General features: G+C 46.6%; 1 long non-coding RNA gene across 1 annotated transcript; it reads right to left on the bottom strand.

Annotated features, from left to right (window-relative positions):
* Positions 1-271: 271 nt before the first annotated feature.
* Positions 272-14,971, bottom strand: LOC106726813. The gene is made up of 3 exons (XR_001362918.1): positions 14,746-14,971; positions 13,608-13,730; positions 272-358 (listed from the first exon to the last, which is right to left on the bottom strand). It is a non-coding gene; the product is annotated as an uncharacterized LOC106726813 (long non-coding RNA).
* Between the last annotated feature and the right edge of the window lie 646 nt (positions 14,972-15,617).

Below are 15,617 nucleotides of genomic sequence, written 5' to 3' on the forward strand. Positions count from 1 at the left end.
AGTGGGGAGACTGAGTCACAGAGTCCAGAAAATGTTAGTTGGAAGCCACTTCCCTCATCCAGCCTTTCTCTGGCCACGGCCTGGGCCCGAGCGGAAGAAGGTGGAAGCCCCTCGGTTGGGAGCAGCTGACGGTGGTGGAAGAACAGTTAAGGAAGTGCAGTGGTGGGTGCTACCCAGAAAAAGAGCAACCTGGTAAAACGTCCAGCGAGATGAGGTGGAGACAGGTACTGCCCGGGCCTCTGGGACATAGAACAGCATACCTGATGGCTGACAATGACCAGAGCAGGTAACAGGACCAGGGCCTCACGGAGAGATGGGTGGGAGCTAAGTGAGGTCCCCATTTGGGAGACACTGGGACCTAAATACAAAGAGACAATACATGTCAGAACTGAAGTCCAAGGTGGGGATCTGTTGGCTTCTGAAGGGGAAACCATGGCTCAAGGCCAAGGTCAGAGTCAGAACAGCAGCAAGTTGACTCAATGCTGTGAATCAAGCTACCTGGCCAGAGCCTTTAGGTCTCCCACTAAGGCTAGTCCAAAGTCACCGACACAGGGGTCAGGAACCGGAAACACAGCCCCCTTGGCCCAGTCCTCTGAGCATCTGGTCCTCTGGGTACCACCTCACTGGGCTAGATCCCAAGTCCAAACAAGATTTTCTAGACTTACAGCAGACACTGAGCTGGTTATTGAGTTTGGTGAAAGGAGGAGATGATTTTCCCTTAACTGAGTCCTGCCTTGTGTCCTTGGGAATTGGACGGACATTTGGATTTTGAGCACCGGCCCATGGAGGAACTGGAGTGGCTTTTTCTGCTTCAAGTTCAAGCACCTCTGGGGTAGTTTTAATGGTGATATTAAAGTTCTGCTACATAATACCAAAGCAACTGGCCAGCTCAGGCCAAAACTAATAAATAACAAATTGCTACTATTAATAGTGAATGAGTACTGTCTGCTCATAACATTCTAAAAGGGGCGGGGGGCAGGCCATTCTGTTCCCACTCGAGGCCCCTCTACCATGTCACCCTGTGTTACACTTCAGGGCACTTACATTCTTTTCAATGGTAGTCCATCCATTTCTAAATGTCTTCCCCATCAGAATATAAGCCCCATGAGACAGGGAATGTGTCCGTCTTGTTTAGGGCTTTCTCTCCAGGGCCTAAAACCTGATAAATATTCAGGAAATACGTGCTGTATGAAGGAATGAGGCAGAGCTATGTGTTTTTAATCTCAATGGTGTATTTTGAGTGAAGACAAGGTGCGAATATATCTGATGCGGTCACTATCATCAGAGTGATGATGGAAATTAGCCTGGATGTGGGATTCAGGAGACATGAAGAAGGAAGAGTCAGTTATTAATGTTCATATTTCTATAGTTTGAACTGAAAAAACACTGAGATGCCATCCCATCACTAACAAAGACGCAAAGACATAACACTTGGTTGCAGGCTGAGTGGTGAGGACCTTAGGAAAGAGGCCTCTCAGGTATGGTGAGAGTTTCCTTGAGTCAGCGGCATCTACTGAACCAACAATAGGATTCCCTTAGGATTCTGCTACTGCATTTTTGTGGAATTTATCTTACACATATAATCACAAGCACATGAAATGACATATGTATAAAGGTCGTTGTTGCAGTGTTGTTTATAATAAGCAAAGTATTGGAAACCATCAAAATTGCTGTAAAGAGAGTGAAGATGCTCATTAGATACTCATATGGAAAGTTTTCCAAGGTAAGGCCTCCAGTGAAAGACACAAAATGCAAAACAGAGTGTATTGAACACTACAAGTTTTTTAGTGGGGAGTGGGCATGTCATAGAGTTTGGTTATATATACACAAAATATTCTTTGGATTCCAGGCTGCACTTAATTTGAATGAAACTACATGCTCTACACCGTATGTCCTGTTAGGGCATTGTGAGTTCTGTATTTTGCTTTAATTTTTTCATTAGTTTCCTTTTTTTAAAATTGCCACTTACCTTTTTGAGAAGCTTCCACCTTGTCTCTGCTAAAGGTCACCTGGGCCCTGAAGATGACCATGACCTGGGATACGGTGGTGGAGGGACAGGCCAGGTCCTGAGTGGAGTCTGGCCCGCAAGAGGCAGAGAGCAAGGAGCACCAGGAAACACACTCACTGGGATGGGAACAGCCTCTCAGATGCAGGCGCTGAACCCCTGGACTCAGTTTACCCAGCTGGATGTCACAAGAACCAAATGTAGCTCCCTTCCCCCTCCCCTCTGACGCATGCCTGGGAGCTAAACTGCTCTGAGTAATCCGACGTTAGATGAGGTAACCAACACTGGTTTCATCTCACTGACGTGAACACTCCCCTTCCAGTAACAGCACTACTTTCCTCTCTGGAAGTTCCCTGCTGTCCGCAGTCCACCTGCTGCGGCCCTGGGTCGCAGTGGAGTCTACCCCGCGTCATCAGGCCCAGCGCTTTTGTGCAGAGCATTGGGAAATGAGCTGCTCCCTCTGCTGTCACAATCAGACCCGGGGAGGAGGACTGTGAGAGCTGGAATGGGCAGTCACTGTGCTGAAACTGCACAAAGCTCAGGAAGGAGGGAAGCAGAGGCGGGAGGTGGCGACACCTGTGAGGGACAGGCTGCCTGCTCTTGGAACCGGCTGGGTTTCTAAGTCACATGAGCTGACACATTCTTTTTTGTTGTTGTTGTTGTTAAATTTGAAACACAGATAAATCTTTTCCCCCCACTCTATTATTCAGACTATTTATGGTCTTTATGTTATTTGACTGTTGGCAGATGTCTCCCAACTCCCCCCTCCCCACTTTACCCACTTCCTCCCAGCCCCTGCCCCACCCCAGGCCTTCACCACACTAGTGTCTGTGCCCACTGCTTATGCATATATGTGTATGAGGTCTTTGGTTAATCTCTATGATCTCACTTATACGTGGAATCTAATGAACATAATAATCTGACAAACAAAATAGGTCCAGAGGCTTGGAGGCATGGAACAGACTGACAGATCTCAGAGGGGTGGGAGGGAGGGAGGGAAGAGGGGAAGAGGTTAACACATTCTCTCTTTTTTTAAATTGTTATTATTAAGCCAGTTTAGATTTCGCCTTCTCATTTTCGCAGTCCCAAGGACCTGCACACACATGCCAACGCCAGTGGGCAGGTAGTGACTGCCTAAAGCACTCGAATGGGAAGAATCCTGGGTCTTTATCTGGGCTCATGATGCACAAGGAAGGCATGTGGGGAAACAGAGAAGATGCGTAATTGGTGCATCCCTTTGACTAAGAAGTAACCCCTGACTCAGTCCTCTGCCTCATCTGGACGGGGCAGTGCTTCGTATTTTTCCAAAGGCTTGCTTGGTCTTTCAGGTTGGGGTATGGGAAGGAATTTGCCAGCCTGTGATCCCAAAAGGTAAATATCCACATTTACTTAGAGGTTTAGTGGGTCTCCCTGCCCTCAGAGAGCCCAGGTTGGTGCCATCAGTAACGGTATTCCTGGTACCTGCCCTCAAATGACTTACACTCCTAGGGAAGTGTCTACTTCCTGTGGGATCTTGCACACTCCGTGTTCCATCACCTCTCTGACCTCAGTTTGCAATCCTTATATGGTCAAAAGGAGTACTGATGCTGAAAGCATGAGGGATTACAGAGGCAGCATTTTAAGTTTACAAAACAGAGAAGAGGAAGTGAGTCCTAAGGACTAAGCCATGAAAGGTTACTAGTTGATTCTTTCTAAACTATTTTTCATGGTTCCCAGACTTGGACAAGCTGATCTGGTTAATGACAATTCTTCTCAATGGAACTATTATTCATTTTGAGCTCATTTGCATCTTCAGAAAGTAGATGGTACATAAGAAGGAGGAATGTGTTTTGCCCTGACCAGGTGACTCAGTTGGTTGGAGCATCCTCCCATACACCAAAAGGTTTCGGGTTCAATTCCTGGTCAGGCCACATACCTAGGCTGCAGGTTCGATCCCACATTGGGGCGTGTACTGGAGGCAACCGATCAACGTTTCTCTCTCTCTCAACGATGTTTTGTTTATCTCTCTCTCTATCAATTAAAAAACAACATATCCTCAGGTGAGATAGAGGGGGGAAAAAAGAATGGGTGTTTTTCTGACAGAAAATTATTCACTCAAAAATTTTTAAAATCAAACAACGCAAATATAAATTAATACTTTTTTGAGGCAGTCAGGTTATGAAGGTATGATTTACATACAGTAAAAAAATTAAGATTTATTCTCTTAGTAAATTTCAAGTATGCAATACAGTATTGTTAATCACAGTCACCATGCTGTACACTGGGTCTCCAAAACTTATTCATCCTTCATATCCGAAACCCTTTGATCAATATTTCCTCATTCCCCTCCCCTGCCCCTGGCAACCACTGTTCTCTCTGCTTTTAAAAGTTCAACGTTTCTTAGGTTCCACATCTAAGTGACATCATGCAGTATTTGTCTTTCTGTGTCTGGCTTATTTCATTTAGCATAATGTCCTCCCATATTGCTGCAAATGGTAGAATATTCTTTGCAGAATTATTCACAATAGCCAAGATCTAGAAGCAACCTAAGTGTCTGCTGACGAATGACAACGATGTGAGGCTATATATGTATAAACACACAATGGAATAGTATTCAGCCTTAAAAAGGAAAGAACTCTTGCCCTAGCCGGTTTTGCTCAGTGGATAGAGCAACGGCCTGGAGACTGAAGGGTCCCAGGTTCGATTCTGGTCAAGGGTACGTACCTCAGTTGCAGGCTCGTCCCTGGTCGGGACTCATGCAGGAGGCAACCAATCAATGTATTTCTCTCACATTGATATTTCTCTCTGTCTTTCCCGCTCTCTTCTATTCTCTCTAAATCAATGGAAAAATATCCTCGGGTGAGGATTAAAAAGAAAAAAAGGAAGGAATTCTTTTTTATTTGAGTAGCAGTGTTTTGATCCAACCCTCATCAATCAACCCATGTGAAACTGGGTATGTTGCTTAGCTGCTGTAATCCTCAGTTCTTCATCTCTACAAGGTTTTGTGAGGATGAAGAGAACAATGTATCAGAAAGAGCTCTGGAATCATAAAGCAATGAAACATTAGGTATTAAGAACACAGACATGACTACTGAGATTAAACAGGCAACCTTATCAAGCCCAGGTGTTCTTAAAACCTAACAGCATGGGCTGTGTGATTCTTAAATGTTAGAACTAAAAGAAACTCCATGACCTTCCACCAAGTCCTAGCTGTTAATGATAGGAACGGAGGCCCTGAAAGGCCAAGGCCACACAAAGTTACTAGTTGCACAGCCAGTTCGAGAATTCAGAACTGCTGACCCTGTGCCCAGTGTGCTCATTAGCCTACACAACCTCCTTCTAACGGCTGGTTTGAACAGTGATCAGACACAACCAAACTTTAGGCCAGTCCCCACCATAATGGAATAATCAGACAACTCAAAATAAGCCCCCAAACACTCCCATCACATATTCGTCGTATTTTCCTAACTCCCACCTTCATGCATTGTGTGTGTGTGTGTGTGTGTGTGTGTGTGTGTGTGCCCCACTGAAAGCTAAATCTGCCAGGGTATGGGCCTCTATTAGCCATATTACCACATAGTGCCTGCCACATAGAAGTCCTTAATAAATGATTACCGAATGATGGTTAGGAAAATGGGCTTTAGTCAAATGATTTATGCTTACAACAGGTTTGACTTAATGACAGGTATCTTCTTTGACAAATTTTTAAGCCATTTGTTTGTGTGACGTGGAGGTTTCATGGGCCAAATCGGAGGGCAAGAATGGCTCAGGCAACCAGACAAGAGGGGCCTGAATCCCATTCCCATGCCGTAATCGCCTGGTCCTGCTCCGTCTTGCTCCTCTAAGGCACCCGTTGTCTAAACAGTACCAAGTGTTAACTTGCTAAATCAGTTACACCCAAAGGGTTGAGATTATTTAACAATGCACTAAGATGAGGTCATATCAAGAATTCTGAGGAGAGGCAGAGTTTTCAAAGACTCCAGTTCCATGCCAAGGAGCTATTGTTTATGAAATGATTTTTGGAAAATGAAGGATTAACTCAGTAACTAATCTCTTTCATGGGAATTCATTATGCTTAATTCTCTAATTTGAAATTCTTGGTTTTAGATCCATTCCATAATGATGTTATTAGTCTCACTTTTTAAAAGAAACATGTGAAGCAAATGCTTCTGAATTTAATTGAAATGAAATCTTAATTATTTTAACTCATCTTCATGGAGGAAACAATTCATAATTGCCAACCATCTTTGTTCTCAACAAAGATTGGTTCCACCTGCCACCATTGGGAATGTCCAGGAATATTCTCCTGGATTCTGAATTCCTGGAGGTCAGGGACTTGGGAGTTTTGTTCATTGGTGTATTCCTAGAGCCTGGGGCAGTGATAGGCTCATAGAAGGAATCTAATCATGATTTGTAAGTGCATAAATAATGTGGGGTTATTTGTCTAAGTTGAAACCCTCCTATGGCTTATTCAGGGAGAGATCAGACTGGGTCTCGAGCTCTTAGCCCTGTCCCCGTACAGACCTGTGACATCCATGGTCTCAGGCTAATTTATGGCACTTTCCTCAGAGCCTCCCTCTAGGACAGTGGTTCTCAACCTTCTGGCCCTTTAAATACAGTTCCTCATGTTGTGACCCAACCATAAAATTATTTTCGTTGTTACTTCATAACTGTAATGTTGCTACTGTTATGAATCGTAATGTAAATATCTGATATGCAGGATGGTCTTAGGCGACCCCTGTGAAAGGGTCGTTCGACCGCCAAAGGGGTTGCGACCCACAGGTTGAGAACCGCTGCTCTAGGAGCACTGAAGTAACTGGATGCCAGGAACCACTGCAGAAACTAAGGGGAACCTGACAGGGATGGGGGTGGAGTGATTTGGGGAGAATTGTGAGATAAAGACTTAGATGAATGCAGGTCTGGTCACTCCCACACTGTGTGAGAAGCTCGCCAAATCACGTCCTCCCTCCAGACCTCATCCCCAAACTGAGGAGTTCTTTAGATCATGGGTTTTCTCATCTAAAATCTCCACTCTGTGGTCTAGAGTCAGTTTTTACACTGGGTGCACCCAAAGGTGAGCCCGTCTCCACCTCTGCCACTCCCCAATGCCCACAAGCGAGGCCTGAGCCTACTGCTGCACCTGCCTCTGGCCGGGGCCAGGTCGTGCATGCCCACTAGGGGACAGAGCTGACTGGCCTAGTATCCTTTCTGCATCTTAGAGATGAGGCCGATTTCTTCCAGCCCCACCAGGTAATAAACCTGGGCACTCTAGGAGTTACATGGTGGGAGGTTCAAGAAAACCAACTGGATTTTATGAAAAACAGGTAACAAAGTATCTTTCTCCTTTTTCCATGGAAATGAAAATAACTTTCAAAGATCCTACCCTCGATGGGAGTATCTGCTCTCCCAAAGCCCACTTGGTATCTGGTCTTCAAAGATGACCCCCAAATGAATCACATACTCCAGTATCCACACCACTGAGTGGCCCTCTCTCACACCTGCAGGCTACACCTGTGTCACCAACAGAATGCAGCGAGTGACACTGCGTGACTTCTAAGGCAAGGTCATAAGAGGGCTTGCAGCTTCCACTGTAATCTCCTGGAATGCTGGTTCTTGGAATGCTCACTCCTGGGCCCCTGCCACCATGCTGTAAGAGGCCCAAGCTACATAGAGAAGAAGCCACATCTTGGCACTCCAGTTGACCACGGCCCCAGCTGAGCTCCCCGCGAGCAGCCAGCATCAGCCACCAGGCCCACGAGGGCGCTATCATGGATGCCTGGCCCAGACGAGTCTCTGGATTGCTCCAGCCCCAGCTGCCATCTGACTGTACCCACATGACAGACCCCCAAGAGAGAACTGCCCAGATGAGCCCAGTCAATCCACCAGACCAAAAGAGAGAATACGGTGTTGTTCCGAAGTTTTGGAGTCACTTATTATGCACAGTTAAAAACTATAGCCCAGCCCTAGCCAGTTTGGCTCAGTGGATAGAGCGTCAGCCTGGGAACTGAAAGGTCCCAGGTTCGATTCTGGTCAAGGGCACATGCCCAGGTTGTGGGCTCGATCCCCAGTTGGGGACTTGCAGGAGGCAGCCGGTCCATGATTCTCTCTCATCATGGATGTTGATGAAATCAATAAAAATATATTTTAAAAATAAAAATAAAATAAAAACTATAGCCCAGCCAGCGTGGCTCAGTGGTTGAGTGTTGACATATGAGCCAGGAGGTCACGGTTTGATTCCCGGTCAGGGTACATGCCTGGGCTGTAGGCTCGATCCCCAGTGTGGGGTGTGCAGGTGGCAGCCAGCCAATGATTCTCTATTTCTTTCTCCCTCTCCCTTCCTCTTTGAAAAAATTAAATTAAATTAAAGATAAAAAACTACAACACTGCTCCAGATTCCTTTATAGGTTTCTATTACCCTAAGCTGCTCTCACAAGGCATTTACACTCACTTATACAAGACTTGCCCTTTCTTAACAAAGGTTTTCAAATAGCTGGTTTTATTTTAAATGCCTGAAAATTAAATTCTGAAGTTAGGATATTTTTTCCTATTGGATTTGCAAAGCTTTGCACTGGAAGTAAAACAATGAAGTTGAGTTCTTTAAATCCTATATAATAAAGAGGTAATATGCAAATTGACCCTCACACCCTCACGTCACAAGATGGCCGCCCATGTCATCACAAGATGGCCACCCTCACATCATCAGAAGATGGCTGCCCCCCTGTTGTCACAAGATGGCCACCCCCACATTGCCACAAGGTGGCTGGAAGGGGATGGCAGTTGGGGGCAACCAGGCCTGCAGGGGAGGGCAGTTGGGGGTGATCAGGCCTGCAGGGGAGGGCAGTTGGGGGTGATCAGGCCTGCAGGGGAGGGCAGTTGGGGGTGATCAGGCCTGCAGGGGAGGGCAGTTGGGGGTGATCAGGCCTGCAGGGGAGGGCAGTTGGGGGTGATCAGGCCTGCAGGGGAGGGCAGTTGGGGGTGATCAGGCCTGCAGGGGAGGGCAGTTGGGGGTGATCAGGCCTGCAGGGGAGGGCAGTTGGGGGTGATCAGGCCTGCAGGGGAGGGCAGTTGGGGGTGATCAGGCCTGCAGGGGAGGGCAGTTGGGGGTGATCAGGCCTGCAGGGGAGGGCAGTTGGGGGTGATCAGGCCTGCAGGGGAGGGCAGTTGGGGGTGATCAGGCCTGCAGGGGAGGGCAGTTGGGGGTGATCAGGCCTGCAGGGGAGGGCAGTTGGGGGTGATCAGGCCTGCAGGGGAGGGCAGTTGGGGGTGATCAGGCCTGCAGGGGAGGGCAGTTGGGGGTGATCAGGCCTGCAGGGGAGGGCAGTTGGGGGTGATCAGGCCTGCAGGGGAGGGCAGTTGGGGGTGATCAGGCTGGCAGGGGACCAGTTAGGTGTCAATCATGCCGGCAGGGGAGTGGTTAGGAGCCAGCAGTCCCGGATTGTGAGAGGGATGCCCAAGGGGTCCCAGATTAGAGAGGGTGCAGGCTGGGCTGAGGGACACCCCCTCAGTGCACAAATTTTGTGCACCAGGCCTCTAGTATATCATAAAATAATTTTATAAACTTGGATCCAAACACATGTCAGTGACTATGGGTTTATAGCTCTTGTAAATATGTTTTTCAAAATTATCCTGATTTCAAGTACAGTCAGAGAAAGACAAGTATCATATGATTTCACTCATCTGTGGAGTCTAATGAACAAAATGAACTAAAATGCAAAATAGGGAGAGACTCATAGATAGAGAGCAGACTGACAACTATCAGTGGCAGGGAGGAGGGGTTGGGTAGCTGGATGGGGGGGTGGAGGGATTGAGTAAAACAGAAAAAAATATAAATCAAGGCTTAATTTATGGCTTTGTTAATTGTACAGACTTAAGAACGTGATGCTAATAATGCCGATTCTACTTAAAACTGTGTCAAGTCTGTAGCTGTTACATTGTGATGAGCACATCGAACAGGAAATGTTCTTTTAGATACAGCAAAAAAAAATCACTCATAGCATTGACAAATGAGTGATTTCCTAACTTCTTTGTTGTTTCACTTTCAGGTACTTGCTAATGAAAATACCAGCCAATATTCATGTCAAAACTATGCTTGCCACTCTACACACAAGAGTTCCATATAAATCAATGAGTCCATTGTCTTAGAACCAATTGCCTATATGAAATTTACAATAAAAGCATTTCTATTTTATTGTTATTTGTGAATTGTATGCTGCACACGCTTTATAAAAGGAAAATTTATAAACTTGAGTATGCATATACGCAAGTTGTCCAACAGGGGGCATATACATGCACACGTTTTTCTTTTTCAGAGAATCTAAAGACTTAGCCACTTCCCTCTGACTCCCCTCAGAAGCCCCTCATCTCTTCCCACAAGACCACCAGGCCCTGTTGCAGCCACCAGGACCTTAGGCCAAGTGAGGTCACGGTGGGCCCGGGGAAGGGCCTGGAAGCTCCAGGCCGAGGAAAGGAAGGCCCGTGTTTACAGTGAGGGCCGGCTTCAGAATGGCCTTTGTGTGCTCAGGGCCTTTATTTATTTTCACACCAGCCTAAGGCCTTTGACCCCAGTTTAAAGTCAAACAACAGGAAGAAAGGTCCTTTTTTATTTCCCATAGGGATTGGCCACATGGTTTGGAGAGAGAACTTGGGGATGCTGTGAAGGCTTGGCCGGGTCATCCCAGAGCGCTGGAACCACAGCTCGTGTTAGAACTGGAACGGATGACCCATTGCCTCCCGGAGGCCATGCAGCCGCGGAATCCCGCCCTCAGGCGGGTACCTCTCTGTTTCCTGTCATGCTGTTGTCCTGCAGGGGGCATACTTATTTATTTCATTATTTTATCCCCGTATAATTTATACCCTAAATCAAGCACTGATTTCCAGGTCAGAGAGAACTGTTTCTTATTGTATGTGTGTTTTTAAACATATTTTTATTGATTTCAGAGAGGAAGTGAGAAAGAGAGAGAGAGAAACATCAATGATGAGACAGATTCATTGATTGGCTGCCTCCTGCACACCCCACACTAGGGATGCAGCCCTGACCAGGAATCAAACCATGACCTCCTGGTTCATAGGTCGATGCTCAACCACTGAGCCACACCGGCAGGGCAAGAACTGATTTTGAGTCTTTGCAAGTGTGTTAACTACTTAGAGCCTTGACTCCTTCATCTGGGAGGTGGGGAGAGTAACACCTCTGTGCAGGGTCGTTTGGAGTGTCTCACCATTGCTGCAGGTGGATTATTAGCACAACGCCTAGTAGCGGGCAATGCTCAGGGAAATACCATGTCCTGACTGCTCATAACTGCTCCCTCTGTGGGAATTAGGAAGAGGCCAGCGCATGTATAGCAACTCAATCTGAACAAATGAAAATGAAGCTTATTATTCTTAATAAATAGGCTTTTACTGAGCAGCTGCTATGAGTGGGAGTATCACCCAGTTTTCTAGTCACTCATGAGCGAAAAGCAGGTAGAGTATTGGTTTTAATACTTTCTCCCTCTCATGAGTGATAAAAGGGGTTGCGAGCTGACTCCAAAGTTGCATTCATTTTTGTATTAACCAAATCTTCGTTGAGATTCTACTATGTGTCAGACACTGGGCTCGACTCTGGAAATGCAGAGGTGAGTGACCCAGACAAGGTCCCTGCTCTCATGAGGCCTCCAATCTAGGTGGGGTGCAGGGGTCATCTTTTAAAAATCCACACAGATAGTACAACTATGAACTATGGTAAGTGACCTAGAAGAAAAATATAGGGATCTCTAAGCACGTGCAAACAGAAGACCCTGATCTAAGAACATAAGGAGAAAGATTTTTATATAACTGAAAAGAAGGGAAGGGAAGGGAAGGGAAGGGAAGGGAAGGGAAGGGGAGAGGAAGGTGAAGGGAAGGGAAAAGACAGGACTTGCTTCTGCTGGGCATTTATATTTGGATGTGGTCTCAGACTATCTTGCTACCAAGAGAAAAGCAAAGCTGAAAGATAAGCCATTATGCAAAGATTGTCAAAGTAAAATGATTTTTAAAAACTTGGGTTTTTCACCCACTTCAGGATTTCTAATTATGGGAGATAAAAAATCCTCTGTAAGTTAGAGCTTTTGCTTCTTACTGCTGAAAGAAAAGAAAAGTCACTGGTCTAGGAAGAGGGTCAGAATGTCTGTCTCGCTAACCCCCTAGGACTTTCAAACAACAGAAGATACAAATCCTCCAACTCATCCCTCTGCTTGGTTGTTCTTCCTCCACCCACTGAGTCCCAAAGCTACATGTTCTGGGACAGACAAAAGTCCGTTTTGTTTTGTTTCATGAATAAGTAGCTGTTTGGTCACCAGGATTACCAGGCAGCTGTTATTTCAGCCTGGCCCGTGCCGCTCCCCCGGGGGAAAGCGATGCGGCTGCTGTCACTGCTGTCTAGTCCCGCGCGCAGAGGAGCCAGGGCAGCCTCTGAGCATCCCTACAGAGCAGGTGTCCAGTCTCTCCCCAGATGAACAAACATCAAACGTTCTCAACTTACAAGCAAGCTCAAGAACAAAAATATCACCGTCTCGCACAATGTTTGGCCCATGCAAGAAAGGTGACGTGGTTGAAGTCATGTACATCATGTTTAAATATCATACTCGAGATCTAAAAGGCGAATCAGAAATGGAAGAGAGCGCCTATCGCAAAAATCCTTTGTATCAGTTGTGGTAAAAAGTTGGAATCTCCAATAAAAATAAAATGGAAGAGTAAGAGAGGAGATAAGCATTCCCGAGTCCTGTAAGTAACAGACTGTTTCTAACACTATTTATGCGTGAGAAGTTTTAAGGCACCCCGACATGAACATGGGCTCCTACAGGCTGTTTGTTTTACAGACACATTTGGAGGCCGATGGTGTCCCTGCAAGCTTTCCCATGATATCAACAGTAGGTGATTCTCTCATGCCTGTGACCTCCTTCCTGTTGCTGTCATTCAAGTCACATGACCATGACGAGACAGACCCACGGGGCTCCACCTGCTGCCTCACTGTTCAGGTGTCCATTGCCTTCTGTTATTCGCTCTGGGTCTCTTGCAAATTCCCTTCACTCACCCTACTCCTCACCTGGAATCTTCAAAATCTAATTTATAATTTGTTTTTGACCCATCACCACTATGCCATTATATAAACTTTCTCCTTTCATTTTCCATCTGGGAAAAATGGTTCATCATCTTTTCTAGACTAAGACACCCGATAAGCTCCACGTTTTTCTTAAGACCTAGAAAAATCAGGTCTCTCCAAGTCCCTTCTGGAGGAATTCATTTTTTTTTTGACCACCGGAACCACAGTGTTGATTTCAGCCCAATATTCCAGGCTGAGGAAACAAGTTTTAATCTTGCTTCTATTGTGATCACTCTGGTGATAGCATCTGTCCCCTGACACGTATAATGTAATGGGTTAGAGCTCTAGTTCCGGCATCAGGAAAATGTAAGTTCAAATCTCGCCTCGACCACTTACTAACTGTGGACTTAAGCCACTTCCATTCTCTAAACTTCAGTGGAGATAAAAAAAACAATGGTATTCCTCAAAATGGATTACATGAGAGAGTCTCAGAAAGATTTTGCAACAGGGCCTGGTGCATAATATTCATTCAACAGCATGAATCGTTTTTTTAATGTTGATCTGTACCTGCTCTCTGGTCTCAGCAAAGTCGTCTGTCAAACGGTAAGAAGGAACAAAGGCCGCAGCCTCCCTGTGCTTTCTGAGAGGCCTCCCTCCGGGTCAGTGCTTTTCAAACTGCAGCTCAGGAATCTAGCAATCAGTTTAGAAGGCCATTAGCTGGACATTTTTAAATTAGAGTAGAATGTAAAAAAATTACAGGATAGAAGACAAGTCAGAGAAAGACAGGAGAGAAGAGAATAGAATAGAATAGATCAAAGTCCATTTCGTGTTGCAGGGACTACGTGGTGATACGAATAGGAGGATCCAATGTAAAAGCATTTCTTGCTGTGTCACAGTGAGGAAAGAGGAAAAAAAGGTTTGAAAGCTGCTGCTGTAGGCTGATGCAGAGCTATTAAATACTGTACTTAAATACGGTTTAGGAGGGACATTACTGCCCCCTACTGGAGCTATTCTTGATTTCTCACAGAGATGGGACACCATAGGTTAGCAAAGGCCCTGACTGTCATTGCCCACATGACCTCAGCCATCCTCTCCTATCCCATCTGAAGGCTCACTTGGAGGGGACTCACCCCTTGAGCTACCTCAGTGCCCTCAGTGATGAGTCAAGGCAGCACTAGAAGTAGGACCTTGAAAATAATTTTATAGCACAGCGTCCTTCCCTCCTACCCGCCCCCCACAGTCTCTCCTGGGAAACTGAGCTGAGCAGCCCCATGACTGATTCTCAGCCACATGTTATCCTTGGTCCCACCTCTGCCCCATCCCACATCCCAGCTGGGCAGAGCCTTCCCAGCCCTACGCAGCCACCTGTCTCTGCTTCTCTGGGGAGACTACACCCCTTAGAGGAATGCAAACCAACTGCATGTTCTCAGAGCCAGGATGCCAGCAGCCTCCATCCTCCAACCCGCTGAGGTCTGAAATAACTGACTGGGGTTGCCATAGCCAGATCCTCAGGGGTCTCCCACCTCCCCTCCTGCTGCTCTGTAGCCCATTCTCATGCTCATCTTTCCAAAGCGCAAATCTGACCACTCTCTCTCCTGCTTATAACCTTTCTGTGGCTCCCCCTCACCCTCAGGGTGAAGGCTAAACCCCTCAGGGTCTGTCTCCAGCGCCCCCTCCAGCCTCTCCTCTCACGTCCGCTCCCTACCTCCTTGACTCGGCTCCAGCTTTGCTGAACTTGCGGCTCTTCTCAGAAAATGCCAGGCCCTCTCCACCCCCTGGCCTGCAGTTAGAATGATAGATCTCTTTCTCAGGACTCGGCTTAGATGTCACTTTTTCCAGGAAGTCCTCCCTGATGCCCTCACTCCCGTGCCTGAGTTAAATTCCCTCCCTGAGTCCCACACAACACACTCCGTGACTGGCTCCCAACACAGTGCTCCTCCTCCTGAATCACATTCATTTACCTAACGTGCCCCTTCCCTCTCCCTGAGGTGGGACGCGCATGCCTGGGCTTGGCATTGAGCAGCACGGACTCTCCTGGCGGGGAGGGCAGCCCTTGGCGCTGCTTTCCCCGTTTCTCTGGCTGCTCCAGGAGGACAAGAGTGGTCTGTCTTCCACGCTCCCTGCCACTTGCCAATCTTCTTATTTTCACATAATGCCCGCCCGAGCCTAGCTGGGCACTTGCCTTGACAACAGCTTCTAGTTTGAGTTTAGTGGATTGTTTTGTTTTCACTGCATTCGTTTTTATTTATAAATTCTAATATGGAAAGCAATGCAAGATTTTCTTTTATAGAATTAATTTATATCAGTAAAGGAAGTAAATCAATTTAGAAAAAGGTTGGCAAATGGCTGTCCAGGTGGCGTGCATGGCGGTAAACGCATGCATACTCACACGCACACGTGCATGGAAGCGTGAAGGTCACTGTGCAGGAGAGAACCCTCCGTTAGTGCAGTAAGTCCTCGGGGCATGAGAGGCAGGGTGCTAAGCACCCGTGTGACCGGGAGAAAATCACTTTTCTGTTTCTTAGTTTAGTCGCCTGTAAAAAGAAGAGAACAAAATTGGGCCATAGAAGCAAATGA

Source organism: Myotis brandtii, unplaced genomic scaffold (assembly GCF_000412655.1).
Source record: "Myotis brandtii unplaced genomic scaffold, ASM41265v1 scaffold32, whole genome shotgun sequence".
NCBI classification, from domain to species: domain Eukaryota; kingdom Metazoa; phylum Chordata; class Mammalia; order Chiroptera; family Vespertilionidae; genus Myotis; species Myotis brandtii.